This window comes from Cupressus sempervirens, chromosome 1 (assembly GCF_028749045.1).
Source record: "Cupressus sempervirens isolate cs-2001-9-10 chromosome 1, ASM2874904v1, whole genome shotgun sequence".
In the NCBI taxonomy this organism is placed as follows: Eukaryota; Viridiplantae; Streptophyta; class Pinopsida; order Cupressales; family Cupressaceae; genus Cupressus; species Cupressus sempervirens.
Window position 1 is genome coordinate 424,110,461 of NC_143118.1, and position 27,831 is coordinate 424,138,291.

The window sequence follows — 27,831 nt, forward strand, 5'->3', positions numbered from 1 at the left end:
CCATGCTAAGGAGATAATCTCAAGTCCCAAACAAGTTATCAAAACACATAGTAAAAATATTCTCTAAGTCCAAGAATCCTAAAAGTATACTAACTCAAAGGCTCCAACACAAAACTAACATCTAATCCCAGAGGCACAACAAAGACATGTAGGAAACCTACTATGTGAGCAAGAAAGTTTCATCACATAGATCATGCTTGAGTTGCCCTTGTAGTCTCCCAATAGACCCCAGCCTCCTAGTGATCCCTATGCGGCCAGTAGTATCCTCTTGTACTGACAAGGCATACTACAGAATGCAAGGTCACAACCAAGCATTCTCTCTACTCCCATCCTAGTCTGTACTAGCACTCGAGGCATGGGTGAGAACAAACAATTATCTTTTTAGGTTCATTTAAGTTAGTATTAGTTGTAATGTTTTCACTTATTAAAATAGCTTACAATGAGTTACCTTGGTAGCCTCTTAGGGCCCCGGCCCCCATTTCAAGCCACTTCCCAACACTAAAAGTAGATAACCTACCCTAGACTCATGGAATCATAAATCACAAAATACCAAAAGATAATCCACAATATAAACATCTAATCTCCATGAGTCAACTAAAAAGCATCTATAGATAATCATGACCACAACAGTTCTCTATTGGCAACTGAAGGTATCACTGGTAATCACATTAATCATTGGTTCTCAATAAGCAACCAAAAATATATCAAAGTAATATTGATTGAAGACTCCAAAATGGTTAAGTCAAAACATGTCACAACATGACATCATCAAGATCAGATAAATAACTCAATTCCATCAAAATGACTGAAAAGTAAACCAAATTCAACTCATCGATATCTCATAAAAAGGTTACATATATCACAACTTAGACAAAATGATTGAAAACAATATCAATCAGCATGCCATCACATAACCATGGTTGAGTTTAAAAGATCGAGCCCAAAAGACATCATCATGTCATCACAATCATAACCCTCGAGCCTCTGATAGACGTCCTATAACTGGTCAGCAACTAGTCAACCCAAAACCCAAAACAAAAAGTATAGAGAAAACACAATGCAAACACATGTTTTGGTTTACTAAAATTACATAGTTCAATAAAGTGTGGAGGTCTCAGTTTCCATTTTCAAATTTAGATATCGAGTGGAGAAATTTTGAACATCTACCTAACCCATGTAATAAAAGTATTTTTCCATAATCCAATTAAATCAATATTTAAGATGTATCTAAAAGTATACAATATTGAAAAAGACCCCAATCATTTTCTACAAAGGACATATGGAAAATTTCAATGTAAACAAGTACAATTCATCCTCATTATCTATCCTTCATTCTAAAATTGATTAAATTGGTTTTATCTTATTAAACTAAAACATTTTTAAATGATTATTTATTAAAGAAATAATCTATTAATAAAACTCTATTTATAATATATATTAATTTATATATAAAAATTAATATTAATTAATTCTTAATAATATATATTAATCAATATTTAAAAGTTATTAATTTTAACTAACTTTAATATCAATATAATTCAAGGTCGAATCACATATAATAATAGAAGAATAACTTAAAAAAAAACATATTTTATATACGTTTATCCACTGCTGCGGTACGCAGATACCCTATTGTCACAGGGCCTGCGGTGACAGTAGGTACTTCATACCCTCTGTCATCATAGTACCTGTGATGGCAGGTACCCTGCAACAGAGGTATGAGGCACGGGTCCATCCCCCCCAAAATTTGACTAAAAAAAATTTTTATAACATTTTTTTAAAAAAAATCCTGCATATGCCAATTCGGATCTTTTTTTTTAATAAATTTTCTCACTGTTATTTTTATATTCAGTGTTTCAATGAATGTGTGTGTGTGTGTGTGTGTGTGTGTGTGTGTGTGTGTGTGTGTGTGTGTGTGTGTGTGTGTATTTAAGTATGTATATATGTATATATATACACACATGTAAAATGTTATTAGGCATTATAGCTTTTTAATAATAAGCATATATATATACATGTATATATATGTACGTAGATCTATATATTTAAAAAGAGAACATACACATAGTTTTTAAACTGATGAGTCAAGAATTTCTCCTAAATAGTGATTGTTCTCTAAATTTACCCATCAATAAATAGGTTTGTTCATACGCATCTTTAAAAAAACCCTAGCCCCATAGTTTCCTCAGATCTACACATATGAAAATTTTCTTATAAAGAATTTAACTACCCATGACAAAATGCATACAACAAAGATATGAAAACCTTCAGCAAGCATTTAGAAGACACGAAGAAGACAGGAAGCGCGAGAAGTGAAAATGACATATGCAAAAATCACAAGTGTCTACCTAGACACTGATGCTAATCACTTCTCCTCAGAATTGGCAAAGCAAGCTCCTTCCTTGTCCAACGTTCCCAGTCCTCCAAACGTGCTCCCTAAGCTTCTAGGAGTGCCTAAATATAAGGAACTCTCAAGAAGCACCTAGAATGTCTCTAGAAACAACTAGAAGGTGTCGACAACTAAGCACGAGTCTTTTCCAACCTTCCAAATGAGTCACAAGGTTGTAGACACCATGTGCTTAATTTACACGCTAACTCCTGTGTTGTAGACATTTGTGCAATCAAGAGATGCATTCACTCCTAGGTATATTTATAACTTTTATTTTTAATTCTTTTATTATTTCTATTATTATTATTTATTTATTATTTTATTATTATTATTAATTTTAATTTCTTTTATTTAATTCTTCTTTCTCAATTAATTCCCATTTAATTAATTTAAATCAAAATATCTAGAGATCATGATAATATATTAATTTTTTCAAAATAATTAAATTATTAATTAAATCTTTTAATTTTAGACTTAATTGATAAAATACTCACCATATATACCTCTAAAATAAAATATGAAAACCCATTATAGAACAATTCATTCAAAATCAGTCTAAAGGGTTAAAATCACAAATTATGTCATCTAACACATTCAAAAAGTAAATTATCCAGATACTTGTCCTACCTCTCTAGGACAAATGGTTTAAGGGTTTAGGATTTGGACTTGAGAATTTATCTCCCTTCTCTTACCATTGAGATAGTGTGATAGGGTACGCTCATCCTGGAAATTCAAGGAAGTCGATACCTGGTACCTATAACCTGCATAAAAACCATGCATGTACATACAATATATATATATATATATATATATATATATATATATATATATATATATATATATATATATATATATATATATATATATATATATATATATATATATATATATATATATATATATATATATATATATATATATATATATATATATATATATATATATATATATATATATATATATGCTAAGCTAAATAGGAAATCATAGGAAGTGGTGCATCGTGTAGATCTCGACTAGCAGGTGACTATGACTCCCTTCCTTAACCACATTGAAAATGCCAAACATAAGAACAAACATGCACACCATACACATGCAAGTATGGGGTAAGTATCCATAAGAAAACACATGTAATATTGAACCATTTAACTAATCATCATCAATAACTGAAAGTAATGTAATAATCATCATGCATACATGAAATGTAGAGTCTAAGTATTCACATCATATATCCACTGAATCCATAGCACAATATTTGATAGTTCTCAAAACAATGCTACTAACTATCAACATAATCTAGTCTAATAAAGTTTGAACATGAAAGCAACAATGTATCTAACAGAATGTGAATGAGGGTAGGTACTAAAAAACATATCATTGTAATATAACTTACATTGATTAGCTTTTATAGGTATATCATTGTATACAATGGACATAATAATGTAGATATTAAGGTCACATTTATTTACATTTAAAATCAAGAAGGATGTATAATTCTAATTTTACTTTGAAAAACAAAATAGTCTTGGGAACACAATATTATGGACAGATATTGATGTTTAAGTATATGATATTCAAAATTCAAAAAAAAATAATGTAAAGAACACCATTAAAATGTAATGTGCATACTTTTCTTTACAAATAATTTCAATTAAATACAATTGGAACTAATAAGTAATACTAGACAATTATGGGATATTGGATTGCTAAATTCTATTTCAATCTATGTATTCATACTAAAATGAACATTTAGTAAGACTAGAAAACCAGTCATTTTTTAAAGTGTTGAGCTAAGAAAAATTTTCTATTAGCTAGATTGTATATATGTGAAACTTATCTAAAGCCACAAGCTTGTATAGATAAAAGTAAAGGTCTTGTACTAAATTCTAGAGCAAAAAACACACCAAATCACTAACATTCAAAGAGTAAAGAGAACTAAATCTTCTTAATTTTCTCTCATAATTAATCATCACATAAGTAACCTTTTTTTAACATTTGATATCCATAATTAACATTCAATATATTGATTATATTATAGTCATGCTTACAATCTATTTATCAAAATTAATATATTACTTCATTTCTTACATAGATTAATTATCTATATGCTATTTTTTTTTTTAAGTATACATTTTTAGGAATATATCACCTAAAAGGAAATTAAAATGAATCCTAAAAATATAATTTAGATAATATATTTGAGGAAAATTTTGTTGTAATATAATGATTTTGAGGAGTTTGAGTGTCAATTGGGCTGATTTTGACTTTTTTTTTAGTTCAATGTCAGTTGAGAGGACATTCAAGGAAGTTAAATGATAATGATGTATTGATAGGAAAAAAAACCACTAGTGAGTAATAAAGTTATTTTTAAAAAAAAGAGTGCATTGAATGTATTAATATGATGAAAATTTTATTGATCATTCATTTAGTCCTTTTTTTGGGTGACTACTTATTAGTGACCAATTATTTAGTCACTTATCTTTGTCTAACCTTGTGATTTTATTTTATGACCAAATTAGTCATTTATTTAGTCACTTATACCTATAAATTATAAAACATTACTAGAATTTGATCAATTTTAGTCATGTGACTAAAATTTTTAGTCTTGTGACTAAACATTTTAGTCACATAGTCATTTATTTGCCAAAATTCTACTAGTGATTTGTAGCATGTGGTGATCATTGGATGTTGACATAATTATTACAAACTAATAATGCTTATTTGGAAGACATTGTTGAAGACCCTATGTGCTTGTCTAAATGTGGATTTCGTAGATTAAATAACACTTTTTATAGTGCTTTAAAATGAACATTTTATATTCTTCTTAGCATATCTATGGTGTTTAAAACCCTATGAGTTACATGGACATATCCTCTCCCCTCACCATTAGTGGATCTTTGGTGTAAGAGAAATCCATGTGAATTCTATAGAGAAGCCTACCTTGGACCAAGATACCTAATATTGGGTATGCCAGGGGATGACTTCAAAGCAATAGCAAGCCAATGCCAAGTCACAATTCTAGTTGCTATATAAAACTCAATATGATTAATGTTGTGGCAGCATTATTATTGTGTGATAGCACTCCTCCAGTACCCTTGTAGTGTGTCAAACCTTGGATCTCAGAGCTAGGAGACCTTCTGAGGAAATTTATCATTCACTTATTGAATGGAATGCCCTTACTAAAAACTTTGTTTTAGTGGCCAAAAACCTTCCTATCCATTGTCTCAGGGGCTCACCCATGCTTGTGAAGACATCCCACATTCTCACAGTCCTTAGTAGAGACAACAATCCCTTAGGAAGTTATCCCCCTAGGAAGTGGATCTTGGTAGCACCGAGAAGTGAGTGCATTATAAGGTAGAACCTATGGTGCCAAGATGTTAAGTTTTCCACTCTAGATAAGTGTGGATGAACTTTGGTTGAAGTGGGAATTTAGTGGATATAGTCCTAAAGCCTAGGTTATGGTGTATCTTTTCAGTTTAACAACAGTTATTCTTGTCTTATTGTGTCTTGTTTGTGTAAAACATTAATCAAGATAAAAGCCAATTTTCAAATTTATACCTTGGATACTATTTAGACTTTTTCAAAACATTACACATTGTCAAAACATTATAACCTTTTTCAAAACTTTACAAATTTTGGTCCAAAACATTAAAGACTTGGAAAACATGACAACTTATAACCTTAGAAGTGCTTGGCATAACTTAGATTCTACTCTTGCATAACATCCACTTGCATCCACCATAGTTTAAGCCTCATACTTGCATCATCTAGGTTTCATTTAGTTCTCAGATTCATAGTGCACTTCTTAGGCTTCACTTTCCATTCTTTAGTCTTTGCATTTCAACCCCAAAATTTGCATCTTGCATCTCCTATTTATATTTTTGCATTACCCAACCTTCATCTTGCATGTTTTAAATATCATTCTAGTTTTCCTAACCATCATTCTTCACCTTCATACTAGTCTTATCATTGTTCTATGCTATTTATCTCACTATCACATCAATCTAGAAACCTTAGCACCCAAAATTACCTTACTTTTAGCCCAGCTTCACAACTGCACTTTGAAACTACCAACTGCACTCTAACTAGCCCCAACTACACCATGGGAATATTTTGGACTTCCAAACAAAATTTTGAGACTTTAAAACAACATTTTGAGACTTTAAAACAACATTTTGAGACTTTAAAAGTTTCCTTAGGTACTTGGATAGACCATCTTGTCTCAGCATGTTCTTATCTACATTTTACATACCCTAGCCATCATTGTCTTCACTTAGGGCTTAATTATATAGGTCATAACCTTAATTCTACATCTCTTATCCAATCCTAACATCAAGCCCAACATTCTAGCTCTTTGGTATAGCAACTTAGTCATCACCCAACTTAGAATCAATAAACATTCAACCCAGCCTCCCAACTGTGCCATGAAACTACAAATTATGCTCAAACTAGCCCCATGTTCACCATAGGCATAGTTGTCATTGTTAGATCATAATTGGTAGTTTTAGAGTGGACTTTGGTACATGCATGACCATTTTGGGCCTCCAAATTGCATTTTGGGACCCTAAAATTGCATCTAGAAGCCTTGGTAGGTCCTCATTCTACATATGACCCAAAATAGTATCTTGCACCCAAAACCTCATTTTTCATCTTAGTAAATTTTCATATTTCATATCTAATCATCATAACCATCATTTTGAGCCCCCTAATGTCATTTTCAACACAAAACATTTGGACTTAGTCAAAAATTTGAACAAAGTATGAATCCTAGTGTTGATGGAATATGGATCTTGACTAGTCCTTTTGTCATTATTATCATTTTTATTTAGTCCAATTCTATCTATGTCTTGATGGATTTGACCTTTTCATCTTTATCAACTTAATCTTTTGTATTTTATCTCTTTTTGGTCAAGATCCAAAGTCCATCTTCACAAGGTTAAACTCTTAGACAAAATATGTTCCGAAGATTTGGTCCTAAGTTCAAAAACTTCTCATGTACCTTTATCATAGCATTGTCATATTCCTAGTCTCCCTAAATTTCATTTTGACTTACCCTAGTGGTATATCCCCTTCAACTTGCATTGTTCAAAAACCTAGCATCATTTCCACTATCAACCCATATCAACTTGTCTATTAACCAACTTGTCTCCTTAATCACTTATCCTCATTTTACATATCCCAAATGTCATTGTCAACCTTAGTAAACCATCCCTTGCATAGTCTACCTTGCATGCATCAACCTCTAGCATCATTACCAAGTCCAAGATTTAACCCTAACCTTCATTTTACATACCCTAATCTTTATTTTACATACCCTTTAGTCAAAATCTAAAATTTCATTCACATTTTCATTTGCATGATTTCCCTAGGACATTTTCACCTTGCATATCAAAACCCTAGTTCATTTGGCACTTCCTTAGGTTTCATAACATCCCTAAACACCTAAAAAACCAAAAAAAACTCATATCTTGCATGCCCACTTCCAAATTTCCAAGTTTTTCCCTATTTTACTAATAGTACCCTTGTTTTACCAATTGTACACTTCAGGTGCGTAGTTGGTAGTTTTAGTCCTTGGTTTTTTTAGAGCACACTTAGTTATTGGAGGTTTCATTATAGGTTCTATAACCCTAATATTCACTTCATAGCTTGCATTACATCCCTAAACCCTAGAAAACACCTAAAAACACTCAAATCATTCACATTCTACATTTTAGTCACCCTAACACCTCTGTTTACCAACTGCATACCTTCTACTTACCAACTGCTTACCTTCAAGGCCCCAAGTGCACCAAGGGCACACTTGGTACTGTTGGAGCATAGTTGTTAATTTAAGTGTACACTTGGGACGTAGAGAGTCCATTCAAGTTTTTCCCCATCCTTAGGTACCATGCTAGCACTTATAAGGACACAATAAGCTCAAAGACTTGAAGAACATTATCAACCCTAAGAAAACCCAACAAATATTTGACAAAGACCAAATTGAAGCATCATAACTCTTACTTGTGGGCCCCTTAAGAATGTAACTACAAGGTCACAACCATCAAGAGATGACACAAAAAACCCTAAATAGCGCACCTTCCATGAAATTTTTGTCAAACAATTCTTCTACACATAGAATGGTTCAATGGAGCCCTAACTTTGAACCTATATTCATACCAATACCACCCAGAGGTGGAAGTGTACCAACCACACTTATGGATGAACAAAGACACTACTTAAAATTTAGCAAACCCAACACAAGTGCCTTCAACCCTAACACATCAAACACACAACAAGGTGCTATACACCTAAGTGATGACTCTAACACTAATTATGGCATCACTGATGAAGAAATGACTAGGGCTTTCCAAGACAAGACTTTCTACAAAAACTTCAAACTTTTGGTAGCCCCAGAAATTATCAAATTCAACCCAAACTTGAAGGGACCTAAGTCTAAACACCAAGATGTTCCCACATTTGAACACATCCAACCTATGATCAATCTAGACATAGAAAAGTGTAAATAACCTTTGAAATTCTCAAACACAATGATGACACCTTTAAGATCCCATCAAGAATCAACCATTGAAATCCTCTAAAGTAGATTGGAACACATCAATATCAATCCCTTTTTTGATGAACCACTATCTATTAACAAAAATAAGACTCTTCCTAAATATCCTAAAAGGACATTAAGGCTTGATCTCAATCACATAATGCAACAACAAAACATGCCTAAAGGGACTTGTACTCTAGGGATGCCAAACATACCTCCTTTGGAGGAAAATCAACAAAGTTCACCCTTGCTCCTAAATTTACCAAATTATATGACATCAAATTTTATCAAGCCTCCCATGAGTACACCATGTGGAACATCAATTGGAACAACCCCTATTGACATACAAAGGAAAAGTCTTATTGACATTTTGCCCATTCCCAAAAAGAACATGTCTCATTTTCAAATCAATATAATACCCCAAGGAGAAACATCTAACATGCAAAGGTTCCAAAACAAAAACACAAACATGATAATAAATTCTCAAGGACATAACCAACTCCCACGAAAACATCAACCTACAACTGTACAAGGACTTAACAATTCCAATCAACAACCAAGTTTAAATCCACTCAACACACATTCAACATATCAATAGTAATATCAACCACAAAAACAACAACATCAAGTAGTGCAAAAATCCAACATCCCTAGTACATAACCTAATGTAAATCCACTTGATTTTCACACAATGTACTAGCATCAACTCCAAAAACAACAGGCCTTGTTTGCAAAATGAGAGCAACTTAAATAATAGTTGGAATGCCAAAGATGCCTCAAGAAAAAAATTACATATTAACAACACTTGTTGCAACAAAATCATGGGCCACAACAACCTCAACAAATACCTCTACAACAATAGTCACATACATGGTCTCACATAAAACCAACAGAGGTATCTCAATAACAACCATAGAAAATGGTACAACAACTACCACAAAAGTGATGCAACAACAACACATGGTACAACAATTGTATTTGATACCACAACAAGTACCCTAATATGTACCACAACTAAGACAATTTTGTCTTTGACGTACCAACATACCTCTACCACCTAGTGACACAACAATCTACTTATAGACACAAAAGACTTGAAGGGAAGACTATCATGCAAAACCCTAATGAAGAGTTATTACAAAAATTCAAAAAAGTTGAGGCATTAGGAGTCCAGAAGAAATAGGCCTTATATACAAAAAGGGACTTACTTCCTAATCTATTTGTTAAAAGTTTGTATATGCCTCCATTCCCAAAACACTCTAAGGCTCCAAGATTCAAAAAATATCAAGGAAAAGGAAACCTCATTGATCACATTAAAGAATTTTGTGCCTTTTTACCAAACTCAGCAATGAATCCACTTACCTCATGAGATTGTTCCCTCATTCTCTAGGTGGGCCCACACTTTAATGGTACTCCAAACTTCTTGATACTATCAAATCTTGGTCAGAGATGGTAGAGAAATTAATCTCCCAGTTTTCCTTCAGCATTATTAGTGAGGTGACACTTTCTAATTTTTTCTCAACTAAATAGAAGATGGGAGAACCATTTATCACATTCTTACTACGTTGAAGAAGCTTAGTCATTCAATACTCATTAAATATTTTTTGAAAAACAATAAGTTAACCTATGCATTGAAAAAGTAGTCCCTGACTTAATCTATGAACTCAAGATCAAAATTTCAAGCACCATTTCTAAACTAAAGAAAAAAGGGTCTAGTATTAAAGATTCTCTTATCTATAAGGGAATCCTCAAGATGAACAAGGAAAACACAAACACCAACTTGTCTAATGACAAGGCCAAATTTTTCTCCAAAAACAAGAATGTGACCAATGATGACATTATGGATGCACATATAATTAGCCTAGTACAACCTCAACTAATTTTGAAAAGTGCAAACCCTATGAATTCACAAACTCCCAATCAAACACCACCTCTAGAACAGAGAGCTAAGACTTCCTAGTAGGATGGACCTTGAAGACATCCTAGAACCAAATATAGAAAATTCACACCTTTGGGGATACCTCTCGAGATTGCACTTCAACAATTAATCAGTAACAACTTCCTACAGTTACTTCCAATCAAAGATGAACCACTAACTAAAGCCTCTTAGTGGGACAACAAAAAAATTTGTGATTACCATGACACCAAAGGACATAAGACCTCATCATGTTTCCAACTAAAACATGCAATACAAGACCTTATTGATGATGGTGTGATCATAATTAATCCATCACTATTAGCATCCAACTCTAATCACACTATTTTCAAAGATCCTTTGGGTAATCATGACAAAGAGAAGGCCTCCAATTCAAATTGAAACACACAAGCTAATGTGAATTGCAAACACACTAGATATGACTATACCATAAACTATTTAAATGAGTCTAATTCCCACATATCCACATTCACCTTAAAGGCTAAATACCCTTGTTGTGTTGTCACTACGTGTCATACCAAAATTACCTTACTTGGAGCTCCTTCTAGACCTACTGCCTCTACTAGACCTGCACCCCCTAGTAGACCTAATGCTCTGACTTCAACTGATTATAGCCTTGTTGAATAGCTTAGCAAGAACCCTGAACAAATATCCATCAAGGACCTATTGCATGCATCTCCCCAATATTAGAAGATCTTGGATCAAGCCCTTAAAGATTCAATAGTCCAAGATAACATCAATGTTTCCCAATTCTAGGCCATGGTTGGGAACCTATCCACATTACAGAATATCACCTTTTCCCCTCAAGATATTCCTAAGGATAGACCTAACCACAATGATTCCCTTCATCTCAAAGTCTTCATCCATAATGCCAAGGTTAGATGTGTCTTAATAGATAGAGGAGTAGGACTAAACATCTATGCTCTTAAGGTTGTCAAGGGTTTGGGTTATTTTGGGGATGATGTGGATCCCTCTCAAAGAATCACAATAAAAGCCTATAATGATGGCACATACTTCTCCATAGGTATCATCATCTTACCCATCAAAGTTGGTCCAACTACTAAGAATACATTATTTTAGGTCCTACATATCAAAATGAATTACAACATGATACTAGGATGCCTTTGGATCCATGTTATGAAAGAAATGCCCTCTACATATCATCAATGTCTAAAGTTTTCTTGCAATAATATGGAGGTTACTATCCTTGGTGATCTGGATCCCTTCTGGTTTTGTGCTAATTTGAGCGATACCACTGTACACCAACTCCTAGCAAATAATGAAGCACAACCTACATATTTCTTTAAGTATGTGGATGTTGATATACTCTTTAGTAAGGCCAAGGAAAAGATGAAGATTGAAGACAAAGTGTATGGAGAATATTTTATGTCTCAAGTATCCCACATTAGGTAATTTCCACTTTCTCCCCAATATTATGGTAAATCACATGTATTACAAGAAAAGCACTCTAAAAATAGTACAAAAAATGCCACTTCTATCAATGAGAATACATTTGTATGTATTGAGAAAGAAAAACCAGAATAAAAACCCACTTTGATATCTCCTAGCAAGTATGGACTTGGGTTTACTATCATGTAGAAACAAGGCTATGATGGCTATAGTAGTCTTGGATATCAGAAACAAGGAATAATTGAACCTATTACTACAAAAAGATGACCTCCTAGTTTGGGGTTTGGATTCAAACCATTACAACTAGGTTCTCCTAGTACTATGGTACCTATGTGTGAGACTATGAATGTTTTCAAATGATGAAAAGGCATCTAAGGATACCCAACCTAAAATGAATAGTCCTCTAGCTTCTAAGCATGACCCCAATAATGCAATTGAATCTAATATCAATATGTATACCTTTGACCAAAGTCCATTCAACACTTATTATGACATCACCTCAAGTTATCCTAAACTATTCAATTGGGACAAATGTGGACGAACAATTTTTTATCAATTTGACAATGATGATGCTCTTATAACAGACTTTGAAATATATGGAGGCATTATGAACAACAATCATATAGAAGCAATTTCTCTTGAAGTGAACACATTGGCATATTGTGGGGAGTTAACTGCATCTTCTAGTTACAAAATTGAAAGAAAAGAAAAAAATAACACGCATAGGTCTCTTGGTGAAAATTGAAAGGCACCATCAAACCATGAAAAAGAAAAGGCTAAGCAACTCCCAAGGATACAAAATGTAAAAGATGATGCCATGAATATTAGGGTTCCAATGTTCAACATGTCACTAATTTTTTTTTAGCTCTCTTGATTAACATTCATGTGGAAGGTCATTGGTCTTAATTCTCCCTTATATCAAGTTGTTTATCCCCAAATCTAGCTACCTAACTTGCCTAACAGCCAAGATCAAATCTTTATCTAGCAAGCCTTTGCATATGTCATCATCAATGACATCCCACATAACAGATCCTTTGACCAATTAATCCTCAAATACCTTGATTTGTAAGATGTAAAAATTGTCTTAGATACAGTACACAATGGTATATCATGAGGCATTTCTAGTGGTTTGTTCTTAGCTACAAACTTAGAATGACTCTTGCGTAGTTATGGTCAGTTGTGGGTCCATAGATTATACACTAGCAACACCAACAATAGATTTTTTCTCATCATTTTTCAACAATGTTCTTGATTATGTCTAAAAGTCTTGAAAAAATATCAAAAAATGGCAAAAAGTCCTGAAAAAAGAGAAAAAAGATTGAAAAAAAAAGTCATGAAAAAATGGATGCCTTGATGAAAACTTGGCAAATAGGCATCTTGGCACAAAAATTTGAGTCAAGAGAAAAGTTCCATCCACAAGTGAAAACTTGGGAAATAGGTACTTTAGGCAAGTACCATGGTGAAAACCTATCAAACAGGCACCATCTGTAACCAATTATTGTTCCTCCATCTATCAGGATCCCATCTGGTTTTTCCCCCTTTTGTCATTCCCTAATCATATCCTTCATACTACAATACATCTCTAGTCCTTTATCATGGCCAATGAACTGGTTAATGTCCATTGTTATCTTACCTATGCATCACCAGTTTGTACATACTCTATCATTTTCCTCTGTAAATAGTCTATGTCTTGTCTGGGAGCATATTACCTACATAGCACATGAGTTTGAACTTGAACTGAGGGCATAGCCCTAAGCATTTTTTATCCATTAGACTTATCACATATTGGATTGGAGCTAACACTTGTATATGTTTTTACGATCCTACAAAAAATCCTAAAAATTCAAATACGATCCTACAAATAATCCTAAAAATTCAAAGACAATCTTGAAAAAATTCTTAAAAATTCAAATACAATCGTTAAAAAATCCTTAAAATTCACATATGATCCTAAACAAAAACATAAAAATCATAAAATGTCATAAAATAATCACTAAAAATCATAAAATTTCTTGAAATAATCATTAAGAATCATAAAATATCCTAAAAAAATCCTAAACATCATAAAATGTCCTGAAGTAAATCCTAAAAATCATAAATTGTCCTAAAGAAACGAGTAACACAAAAATATTAAATATCCTCAAAAAACCTTAAAAATCACAAAGCCCACCAAAAATTTGTCCTAAACCTTGTAAATAGTCATTGTGGATTACCACTCCTTTTCAATAAATACTTGCACTTTTATAGACTAAAACTCAAAGCACTACACTTCAATGAAAATCACACCTATCTGAGCAATGTGAACTAACAATTAATCCAATGTGTCACTATGAACCTATCAACTAAATCCACAAATAGAACTATCACATTCTCAACCTATCAAACACTATCTAAAGACCTAAAACACTATAAGGCAAGTAATAATGGACAAGAATAGCTATTGGCTCATGTTGTTTAGTGAGCAATTTCTTTTTTCTTTTTTTTCTTCAATCATGTCTATATGCCACTCGATGATATAAATTGTTCTATGAGAATGTCCAAGATGGTCCATGGTCATCTTTTTATTTTTCTGTATGTTAAAGAAATGCACCTTTAAGAGTCTGGAGCATGCATATATACCTCAGGAAGGATAAGGTCATTTTTTGTCTGCATCATGCTTGTTTATCCAAAAGGTTTGCATTTGCACTCTGGCCCTTTATGCCATGATGTGTTGCATTCTATTTTCCATATCAAAATAAATCTCCATTTGACATATAGTGCACTTTCTAAAAGAAAATTTCTTCACTTCATTCTAATTGGTCCTCATCCCATCTCCTCAATCTTCTATAATTCATATCTTCATCCAACACCATGATCATGTATTTTGATACACCAAATCATCTTCATCTTACATTCCTACATTGTTCCATTTTCATACATTGTTTGTCAAGCTTCAATGACTTTCCAACAATTCTAGTTTCAATTTGATCTAATTTGGAAACATTTGACCATATTTGGTTGATTTTACCCATTTTTTGACCTCTTTCTATCATTTTGGTCATGTATGCAAAGTTTCAAGTCATTCTAAGTCCAATTGAGTTGATATTGGCTCTCAAAGCCTTCTAGGGTGCAGTCTACACTTTCTAAGTGTAATTGGGCTTCCCAAGTGCACCCAAGGTATACTTGGTACTATCATAGTGCACTTGTCATCACCATGTGTGCCTTAGGCACACTTGGGTGAGTTTTAAGTACACCAGGGATAGTAAGATGCCCAAAACTACTCCTCAGGTCCCCATGTTGCACTTTGGAGCCCATAACTTTTGTATTTCAACTCTGACTTGCAATATATCAATTGTGTTAGATTCTTATCTTTTCTTTCAAAAAATTGAGCTATAATTTTTATTATTTTTTCACTATATTGATTGGTAACCCTTGAAACTACTCTAAGGCCCCTGATTGACCCCCATTCTGCACTCCAGACCTCATAACTTTCATGTTTTAGCTCTGATTTGTGATCCATCAGTTGATATGGTTTTTTCTTCTCATTGTCAAAAATTTTACATATCATATGCTTATCTTAGTTAATTTCTTAATGGACCACCCATATATATCACCCCTACTAGGGTATGTTGTTGTGGCTTTCTCATTAGTGTTCTTTGACACAATGTTCTAAATCAAATTGTATCAAAGAGGTGCAAAATATAGACACTCAAAAATGATTTGCATCTATAGTTTCATCACTATTTTGTATTAACTCATCCAATTTTCTCATTTCACTAATTATAATCTCTTGGCCAACTTTATTATATCTCAACAATGTTTGTCATCATTTGTATCCTCTTTCACATCAATTGTAGATCATTTCAGAACCATTTCAACATCATCAAAAATCATATCAAATCAACTCAAAATCATATCAAATAAGCTCAAAATCATAGAAAATCAACTCAAAATCACCCCAAATCTACCTGGAATTAGTCTTACTCAACCCAGAACATGTCAAACATCCTAAATCAATCATCGTCTATCCAATCTTAGGCATTGGTGTGGCTTTTAGTGCCTTGGAAACCTATCAATATATCAAATCTTATCAATTTGACCTTAGTACTATCATGGCTCTTAGTGCTAGGTCAAATTATCATTCACATCATCTGATCTTTGACATTGTTGAGTTCCTCAATGTCAAATCATAACATTGTACTTGTTATTGATCAACCAATCTTGATCTTGTAGCATTTTACAATGTCAATTAAATGTTATGTGTCCTTAATTCATGTCATGTTCCCTTGAAATGTTATCAATTCTAATTAATGAATCAATTTGACCATGGTTTTTCTCTACCTATCATCATCCTAGTCAATTTGCATAGCTGTCACATTTTCATCAAAGGATACCATTGCACTTATTTAAATCAAATTGGCCAATCATCTACTAATTTTCTCTATAGGATTAGATAACCCATAATTTAATCCTATATAATTTTGCTAATTATTCTTCCTCACTACCATCTTCAATTAATTAATTTTATTAATTAATTGATTCATCATTCACAAACCATGGAAATTCTCAATTTCCTAAGTCATATTTTGCACCATTAATTCCATTTTTACTAATTTCTATTTGTGTGGAATAATGGATTTTTAATTCAAATATTCCACATGATATTGACTTCACCCTAACATATGGGCATGACACATCATGGATTCTCCATTTACACTTGGCTAAGATATGTCATAATCTTGATATTCTTATTCCTTATGCATGACTATATTTGGCTTCCATTGTCATAGATCTTAGCTTTAAGTGGGTTTGAGGTGTCACATGATGCATCATAGATCCTCTTCCATTTTTAGCCATGTTTGAATTTCAATCCCCATAAAATTCTACATTTGGCATCTTGTGTCATATGTGTCATGGATTCTAAAAGGAATCTCTTTAAAAGTTGCATATCCAAGGTGACAAGTCCAATGCTCTCATCTTGCATGTTCATCATAAATTGAGCATTCTTCCTCTCATTTCTAGTCCTTCTTTTCCTATGTCTTAAGTCCTTCAAGTATTTTTTCTTTTTCTCTCTCAAGCTTAAATCACATCTTCTAGTATTCTAAGAGTATTATCATTATCATAGACTTTTTCTTCCTAATTATGTGCACTATAGCCAATTGGAGCTACATCACATGGAGAAGAAAGAAGGACATGGGAGCTCAAGTGAAAGAGGGAGTTTTAACATTGTGTTCCTGCTTTTGTTGATTTGGCTTTCATGGTAGACTAGAGGGTATCAATGTATGTTTATTGAGTTTGTGATTTTGTCATAGTATGTTAGATATTAGATCATTTTCTGGTCCTACATTTAGAAATAACATGAATGAGCAAGGAGAAGTTGTGAGAAACAAGGTCAAAATTATTTGCAAAGGTTTCTCACAATAAGAGGGCATAGATTATGAAAAAACCTATGCATTCATGGCAAGAATTGAAGCAATAAGAATTCTCCTAGCTTATGCAGCAAGAAAGGATTTCAAGGTTCATCAGATGGATGTCAAGTCAACTTTTCTTGACGAAGAACTCAAAAAAGAAGTCTACATTGAGCAACTTGATGGATTCCCTCTTATGGAAGATAAATATTTTTAATGCAAACTAAATAAAGCACTATACTATCTGAAGCAAGCACCTAGAACCTAGTACGCAAGGTTGGATAAGCATTTATCAAAGGTACAATAGAAGGTAAATTATATTTGAGGAAAATTGATGTTGGTCTATTTATCATCGTAATATCTTGTATTTATCAAAGCTACAGTAGATGGTAATTTGTATTTGAGGAAATTGGATGATGGTCTATTTATCATTGTAATATTTTTGAATGGCATAATATTTGGAGGAAATGATCAAGAAAGTGATGAGTTTGTTGAAGAGAAGAAAAATGAATTTGAAACGAGCATGATAGGAGAAATGAAGGATTTCCTAGAAATGCAGATTGCATAGAATAAAGATGGGATATTTATTTCACAAACTAAGTATCTAAAATATTTGTTGAAAATATTTAGTTTGGAGAAGTGTAAACCTATTGGTACACCCATGATAACTGGTCACAAGTTATCTAGTAAGGATGAGACACCTATATTTGAATAGAAGAAGTATAGATCTATGATTGGAGGATTGCCATATTTGACTCACACTAGACTAGATATAGAAAATGTAGTTGGGATTGTGTCATGATTCCAAGCTGATCCAAAAGAGCATTATTATGTTGCAATAAAGAGGATATTCATATATTTCAAAGGCATGTCTAATTATGAATTATGGCATGATAGGTCAAGTGATTTCATCTTTTAAGCATATACTAATGAAGATTTGGCAAGCAGTATAGATGATAGAAAGAGCACTAGTGGTGTAGCATTATTTCTTGGAGGAAGATTGGTTTCTTGGTTGAGAAAGAAATAGGATTGTATATCTCAGAGTACAATTAAGGAAAAGTATATTGCAACAACAAATAATTGTAATCAAGTTATGTGGATGAAACAAATGTTGAAGGATATTGAAATTGAGTTTACAGAACCTGTTATCATTTACTATGATAACACAAGTATAGTAAGTATGTCTAAGAATCTAGTATTGCATTCCAAGACTAAGCACATATCCATAAAGTATCATGTTTTGAGAGAATAAGCAATAGAGGAAGAAATAAGGTTGGAGTATGTAAGTAGTAAATTTCAGATTGTAGATATCTTTATGAAGTCATTTCCTAAAGATACTTTTGCGTACCTAAGAGGTATGCTAGGGGTTATGCCCCTACCTACTTTAGATTCATTGATGCAAGGAGTGAATTAGTCTAGTGGTGCAAAGTACTATAGTTAGACTAGACTAAATGTTGATGCTTCCTATATGAGGGAGTATCTGATGCATAGAAATCTAGGTATTTGGTATTGAATAGTTTCTTTGGACACTCAAGTTGGTTAACCATGTGAGCTACTGATTATAAATTGGTATGTAACAATTGGAAATTATGAGTGACATCTTTTCCATTGATGTCAATGGGGGATAGAATGTATACGTGAAAAACACATTGAGTGAATGTACATAAGAAGAGAAGTACCTATTGAGATGGAAATGGGAGAGAATCATCTATTTAGGGAAATTTAGAAAGATTCATGTAAGTGTATAGGAGGATGTGCAAGTGTGTAGATTTAGCCAGAGATTATTGGTAGTTGTTTACTATGAACAATTGTTGTCGATCCTAAAAGAAGAAGAAGAACAGTACAACATTCCAAAAAGATCTCAAATTGATGAAGAGGATTTGAGAAAAAGATAGAAGTATAGTACAATTTGGTATTCTTGGAACTTAAATGTTTTCCATAAATAAAAAAGGGGGATATTTTTAGCATGAATTCTGATGATAATACATTTGAGGAGTATCCTAAGCATTGAAGAGTATTGATATGTTTCATTCATGACTTTATTTGTCATTGATGTCAACACATTAGTAATTCTATTAAGACTAGAAGAATAGCATTTAGTAATCTTAGTATACAAAGGATTTGACCACATTTCAGTTAATTCATATTGGAGGACATGTTCCTAAGGTTTTCCATATGATGTAGTTCAAAGGACTAAATCTAATTCAATGTTGTATAGAAGTTACACCTATTTTACTAGAAGTAGTGTAGAAATAGAGCATTGGAAAATAGAGTTCTAATGATCTATCACCATCTTTGATCTAAGATGTAATGAAGGTGATGCACATTTAACAATGATAGAATTTGATTGTATTGTGATGCTAGCATGTGCGTAATACATAGTTTCACACATGTAATTTTTTATATAAACTGTGAGCCGATAATGTTGTTGCAATTGTGAATTAATTAATTATCTTATTTTAATTATTTGAAAGCCTCAAGGCTGACTCAAGGAATTATTATGAAGATATAGTATAAGGGAAAGTTGTTTTCCTTGTTTGGAAAAGAGACTTGGAGGATAAAGGACCAAGTGGAATGTAAAGTATTAGTCCATAGCTTGAGAATGAGCAGAATGCTTACAAAATCTATGTAAGTGATACAAGGGGTTATTGGATGCATAGTATAAGATCTAGTTACAATATCTGAAGAAGTAGAAGTCTATTTGACAAGATAGAGATAGAGGAAGAAGTACATTTCAGTTCTATTTTTCTACAAGGAATAATATAGGGATCATTTAGATAGTGGGTTCTTTAATCTTAATCTTGAAGTTGTTTGGGTAGTGGGTCCAACTATCTTCCACAACTTCTAATAGAGTTGGCACAACTCCTAACAAGGTTGGAATCTCCTTACTGAGATTCAAAGTATCTTAACAGTGACTCATACATATTGAATGTTGTAAGAAACTCTTAATAGGGTCTATCCTCTAACAATGAATATTTATATTAGTACATCATCTTGTGGGTACCATCCCCACCAAGGTTTTCCCTCTAATCAAGGGTTTCCCTAGTTAAAATATCTAGTGTTAATTATGCATGAGTATCTTGTTGTGGTTTCAATTTATATTACTTACATGGTTAAGTTTTTTTAAGGTTAATGTTTATGATAATAGTTGTATAATTGATTCACCATCCCCCCCCCCCCTCAATTATATCAATCGACTATATATTCTAATAGAGCACATCTTGACAATGTGAGTGATGATGAAGTGATGGCAACAAACCCTAATCTATAACTTGAAGAAGATCAAGATGAGGAAAGGTTGTTGAGAATGTTGTCTAGGGCACATTCAAAGCCTATTGTGGAAGTTGTTCCTTATGATGGAAAATTGGACACCAATGTTGTGTTGGATTGGGTCTTTGATATGGAGAAGTTCTTTGATTTTGAATTCACTCCTAATTATAGAAAGGTAAAAAAATTAGTAAGTAGGTTGAAAGATCATGCCTCATTGTGGTGAGAGAATTTACAAACTAATAGATAAAGGAGAGGAAAGGAGAAGTTCAAGACTTGCTAAAAAATGTTGAATAAGGTGAAGAATAAGTCCCTTCCTATTGATTACCAAGTTGGCTTGTTGAGAAATATACAAAATTTAGAATAAAAGGACATGAATATAAGGAGTATACTGAGGAATTATATAGTTCAGACATCAAATCTAGACATGTGGATGATGAGGTTGAGAAATTTGTAAGGTATCTAAATAGATTGAGATCTAGAGTTAAAGATGAGATAAGTTTTGTGAAATTGGAAAGTGTGGAAGAAGCATACCAATATGCCTTGAAAGTTGAGAAGATCTTGGCAAAGAAGCATGAACAAAGACAAAGAGGTATAGGTGGTAGATTCCAAAGAGGTAGGCATAGATCTTATGGAGAAGGTGGTAGATCTAATATTTCTATGCAAGATAAGGGAAAATATAAATGTAAAAATGATGACAAACATAAGATCGAATGGAAAGTTGGTAATTATTACCAAGGTGGTACTAGTTCCTACCGAGGAAAAGGTAATTCTTACTCTAGAGGTGGTTTTTATGGTAATTTTTTTAGATGTGGTAAATAAGGGCATAGATCCTTTGAGTGTAGATCCTCTGGTGAGAATGAAAAAAGTAACAAAAATGCTATGATTCAAGAAGGCCTTGAGGGTTCACCAAGTAGACCTAAGGCTAGATAAAATCTGATAGTGAGAAGAAATTTTTGTAATAAGGGAATTGATGAGAAACATGTCCTAAGGAGAAGTCTTTTGAAGACTAGATACAAAGTGATCATTGATACTAGAAGTTCAACAAATTTGGCATCAGACAATCCAGTTACAAAGTTCTAGTTGTAGAGGCTAAAACATCATAAACCTTATCATGTTTCATGGATCAAGGATAAGCATAAGATATTGGTAAGTGAAGAATGTGTTGTAAAGTTCAAGAATGGAAATTACTATGATGAAGTTTTATGTGATGTTGTGCCTATAGATTACTGTCATATTTTGTTGAGAAGACCTTAGTAATATGATAGATATGCCATACATGATGTAAGATTGAATCAATAAACTCTTTGGGTGAATTGGAGAAAAAAAGTATTGTTCACTTTGATTGAAACTCTAGATGAGGTTAATTGTACTATTGTTCAAGTTTGTGTGGTTGATGGGAAAAAATTTGAAAAGGAAATAAAGAAGAATCAAATTTTTTTTGCCATAATATCTAGAAGACTGAGTTGTGCTAGTAGTAACTGAATGACAGGAAATAGTGATGACCAAGTGATACACAGTAATAACCAAATGATAGATGTTAGTAGTCAATGAGTGACAGCAAAAACTAGTAGTATTGCAAGACTTATAGTCAAAATATTATTGGAAATATAAGAAGAGTAACTAAGAGAGGAGGAGTAAATTAGTTACCACAAAAATAAATCCCATATCCCTTCGATGTCAATACAAAACATAAACTCTGTTGAAAATATGGTTACTTGGTTAGCACACATGCACTCAATTAACACTAACAATATGTTGTAACTCAGCAAGCACTATAATATCAATTGTTACTCAACAAATACTAAACATGTAGATCTTAATATATTAAGTGTGATTAACCTTAATTAACTTAGTTACATGCACATAAAATAAATAGCATGAACACAAGTGACACCAAGATTTAACATGGAAACCCAATTTGGAAAAAACCATCAATTGCAACTAGTTACTATTTTTCACAATTCTGAAGTGAGCCATGTTAGGAGTCAAACCTATTAAAGGTTACAAAACACATGGTTAGGTGTGACCCTATTAGGAGTATTCTTTTTAGAGGTCTTTAGACACTTCAATCTAGAAATGCCACCTTGCTAGAGGATTTTGAAAATAGTTGTTAGGCTAACTCTATTAAGAGATTTGATACACTGCTACAATGGTTAGAGAGTAACAATGATATTTCCTAATTATTCATGCAACTATATTTCTGATTTTAGACCTCAATTTTTGCTAAAATACTTGATCCCTCTTGATTAGATTAATCGTTGCATCCCAACAAGGATATTCTACATATCCTTCCAATTCGCTTTCTCTAAGCATCGTCTTATCTTCCACACATTCTCATTTTCATATTCAATCCTTAACTTGACTTTATATTTATATCATATACATTTTCAAGTTGGCTTAAATACAACTTCAAACAATAACACTTCATCTCTTCAGTCAACTAGAACCAAAAAACAAATTCATAAAGCTCAATATACCAAAACAAGAAAATCCTTTGTTAGTTGACCCTGCTTGGTAGACACTAACACTAAAATTATTTTCCTATGTTAACCAAGTGAACTTTATTAACACTACAGCTTTGCAAACTTCCTTCAGTAACCAAGTGAGCTCAGTTAACACTAGTTCCATCCAACTTTTCTTTTGTTAACTAAAAGAGCTTGATAGACACTATCTTTAGAACTTAGAAAAAATTAGAATTCTCAACATAGACTGACTAGTAAAGATATGATATTTTGTGTAACAGCAAAGATAATATACAATTAATAAATTATTTTCAAAAATCTCCCTCTTTGGCATAGATGGCAACACAACATGTCATAATATAATGAAATTTTTAGAGAAAATAAAGCAAGGATAATATCCTTAGTTTCACTCAGATTCTTATCCATGCAAACTCCCTCTATTAGTGTGAACTCCCTTTGACTTCAATCACTTCCTTTAACTTCAATTTAACCCTCTTTTAGAAAACTTTGTCTTCATTATTGGCAAACTCTCACTCTTTGATATCTAACCAAGTTTTTCCTAGTTGACATCTTCAAACATAATTTATGTGATATGTATACTCTCCCTCTTTAGAAAATTTTTGTGATGTGACGAAACTCTCTCTCTCTCTCTCTCTCTCTCTCTTTGATATCTTATGCCAGAGATGATATTTAGTGAATTTTAATGTACCTAATATATTGATTCATATGCAATCTTCCCTTTCATTACTGCATCAACTTGACTAATCTTCAACATTCTCTAGTTGATGTATCACTAAACTTAATTTAGTGAGATTTAGATAGGTGAATAACTCCTAACTTACCTCTTAGATACAAAAATGCATCCTTAAGTAATGGGTTCATGAATATATCTAAAAAAAATTCTTTAGTATTCACATACTCTAATCATACATTTTTGTCTTGCACCAATCCTCTTAGAAAATGATATTATATTGCAATGTGCTTGGCCTTGGTATGCATCACATAATTCGTTGATATGTTAATTGTGTAGGTGTTATCACAGAAGATAACCACATGATCCTTGATCTCTACCTTCATATCTACCAATAGTTGCTTGAACCAAATAATATTGAAAAAATTGACTATTATTACAACATACTCTACCTCTATTGTAGATTGAGAGATGTAATTTTGTTTCTTACTTGTCTAAGACACTAGTCTTTTACCAGGAAAGAATGCTCCACCACTGGTGCTCTTCCTGTCATCAACACTTCCTGCCCAATCTACATCAGTGAAGGCTTTCAAATCTAAATTGCCTCCTTTCTTACTATAATCCATACTCTTTAGTACCCTTTAGATACCTCATGACTCTTTTTATTTCTATCATAGTATTTTCCTTAGGATTAGTTGAGAATTTTGGCACCATACCAACTACAAGAGAAATATTAGGCCTCGTATGTACTGCATACTGAAGTTTTCCAATCATCAATTTGTATGTGATCTAACCTACCTCCTTGGAATCATCATTTTTGGAAAGCTTATGTTTAGGAGACATAGGTGTTCCAACTAGTCTTGAATCCTTCATTCCAAACTTCTTCAGTATCTCCTTGATATGCTTGATTGAGTAATGTGGATACAATCTTTCTTCCATTGAATCTACAAGCCAACAAAGAATTTGAGTTCTCCAAACATTGACATCTCAAATTCCTTACTCATTTCCTCTAAAAAAGATTTGCACAAATCATCATTTCCTAAAACAATGTATCATCCACAAATATTTTTTCCATCACAATCTTCTTATCTGGTCCTTCTTTGATGTAAAGGTTGTTGTTATCATTTTTCCTTTGAAAACCAATCTTCATCAACTAATTATGAAATCTTTCATCCCAATCTTTGGGATCTTTCTTAAGACCATATAATGCATTGTGTAGTTTCCAAGCCATAGCATTTTTTCTAAGATCTACAAAACCTTTAGGTTGTTCTATGTAAACTAATTCTAGAATTTCATTCAAGAATATAGATTCCAAATCCATTTGATACACTTTAGAACATTTATGTCTAGCATAAGCAAGCAAGGTCATAATACCTTCTAATATTGCAACAAGAGAAAAAATTTCACCATAATCAATACCTTCCTCTTGAGAATAACCTTTGCATACTAACCTTGCTTTGTTTCTTGAAACTTCTCCATCTTCATTTAGCTTATTTCTGAACACACACTTAGTGTCAATTACATTATTATACTTGGGTCTAGGAACAATAGTCCAGGTCTTATTCCTTTCTATCTCTTATATCTCTTCATTCATTGCTTCAATCCAACTTTCATTATCCAAAGCATCTTTAACTATTCTAGGTTCAAATTCAATAAGCAAACATGTACCTTTCAATTTGTTCCTTATCATTGTACCATCTGATTTATCTCCAATGATTTTCTCAGGTGCATGGTGCCTTATGACATATCTTTCAAGTACAAGTACTTCTGATTTAGATCTTATTCCACTTGCATCACCTTGATGTTTAGCATCATGCTCAATTCCCACTATATGTGACTCAAGTCCTTCAGACTCAGACTTGAGTTGCATTGGCTACAACTTGGTAGCTTTTAACTATGACTTGGGTCCTTCAAACTATGACTTGCACTAGCTACAACTCAAGTGCTTCTAGAGATTTTGGGGACTTGAGAGGTGAAGTTTGTTGACTTCCAATTGGATTAGGCAATGTATCAGGTTCAAAGTAAATAAACTTTCTATAATCTTCAGGTTCTTTGTTTCTCTCTTGTTCACTCTTTTTTGCAAACTTATCAATCTTCACATGTGCACTTTCTATGACCTTATGAGTACTTATATTCAAATATTTGTATGCTTTACTTCTACTGGAGTGTCCTAGGAATATGACTTCATCACTTTTGACATCAAATTTACCTTTCCTAGTCTACTTAAAAATCTAACATTTGCTACCAAATACTTTCAAGTAACTTACATTGGGTTTGTATCCATACCATAGTTCATAAGAATTCTGATGTGAGACTTTCTTTAGTTGTGCTCTATTTAAGGTATGAACTATTGTATTGATTGTTTCCTTCTTGTATTTGATTACAATATTCTTTTTGATCATTAGGGTTCTTGCATAATCCATGATTGATCTATTCCTTCTCTCTACTATACCATTTTGTTGAGGTGTACCAGGCACTGATACTTGTCTATTCATTCCTATTTCAATGAATAATTCATTGAATTCATTAGAAATGAATTCATCTCCCCTATCTAACCTCATACATTTCAGCATCTTTCATGTTACCTTCTCTACTCTAGCTAGATACAGCTTGAACTTTTGAAAAGCTTTAGATTTATCTTTCAAATACATTATTGTCATCATCCTAGAATAATCATATATAGATAAAATAAAATACTTATCTCCATTGTAGCTCTCTATACCAATAGTCCAACAAAGGTTTTTATATGAACTAGATCCAAGACTTCTTCAGAATGATAGTTCTTGCTCTTGAAACTTGTCTTGCCCATCTTACCAATTTGACAATTCTCACATAGACCCATGTCAAGTTTCCTTAGTCTAGGAATACCTCTCACTCTTTTTTTTTTCTTATCTTGATTAGGTTATCAAAGCTCACATGACACAACCTTTTATGCAATAACCATCTTTCCTCTACTCAAGAAATGAAACAGGAACTTTCACTTAGATCTAGGTAGATTAGGTTACCTTTTGTTTGATTATTGGACCAAAATAGATTTCCTTTTCCATCTAGCAGCTTGGCCTTCCCATTCATGAATTCTACCTTGAATCCAATATTATTCAATTATGCCACACTTTGTAGATTATGTTTCAATTCTTCAACCCAATAAGTATTATCACATCTAAGTTCATTGGTTAGAGAACTATAAACTTTTCCTTTTATGCAACATAGTTCATAATTTCCAAATCTTACACTTCCACCACCATAGTGTTCCATATGTTCAAAATTTATTTTATCACCATTCATATGATGAGAACAACCACTATCACTAATCCATGTATAATTTTTGCTAACATGAGAAATAAGTGCCATCTTATCTTCTTCATTATCATATTCATCTTTTACAACAATATAAACCATTTCTTCATCATCACTACTATCTGAATCTTTATCCATGTAACAAGACTTTTTACCTTTGTCCTTGCAGTCCTTGTAGTTCTTGAAATCCTTCTTTCCTTTATACTTGTTCTTCTTCTTTTCATCTTTGTGTTGTCTATTTGGAAACCTTGCAACAATATGATCAACTTCTTCACAAAAAATTAGAGGAATTTTACCTTTGTACTTTCCTTTTCCTTTGAGATATCTTCTTGCAAGTAGTGCTTCAAAGGCTTCAAGATCACTGCTAGAACTCTCTTCCTCTTCATTTTTAATTTTTTTCATTTTGACTTTGCAACTTTCTTCTTCAGTGACAACATGTCTTCAAATGAAGAACATA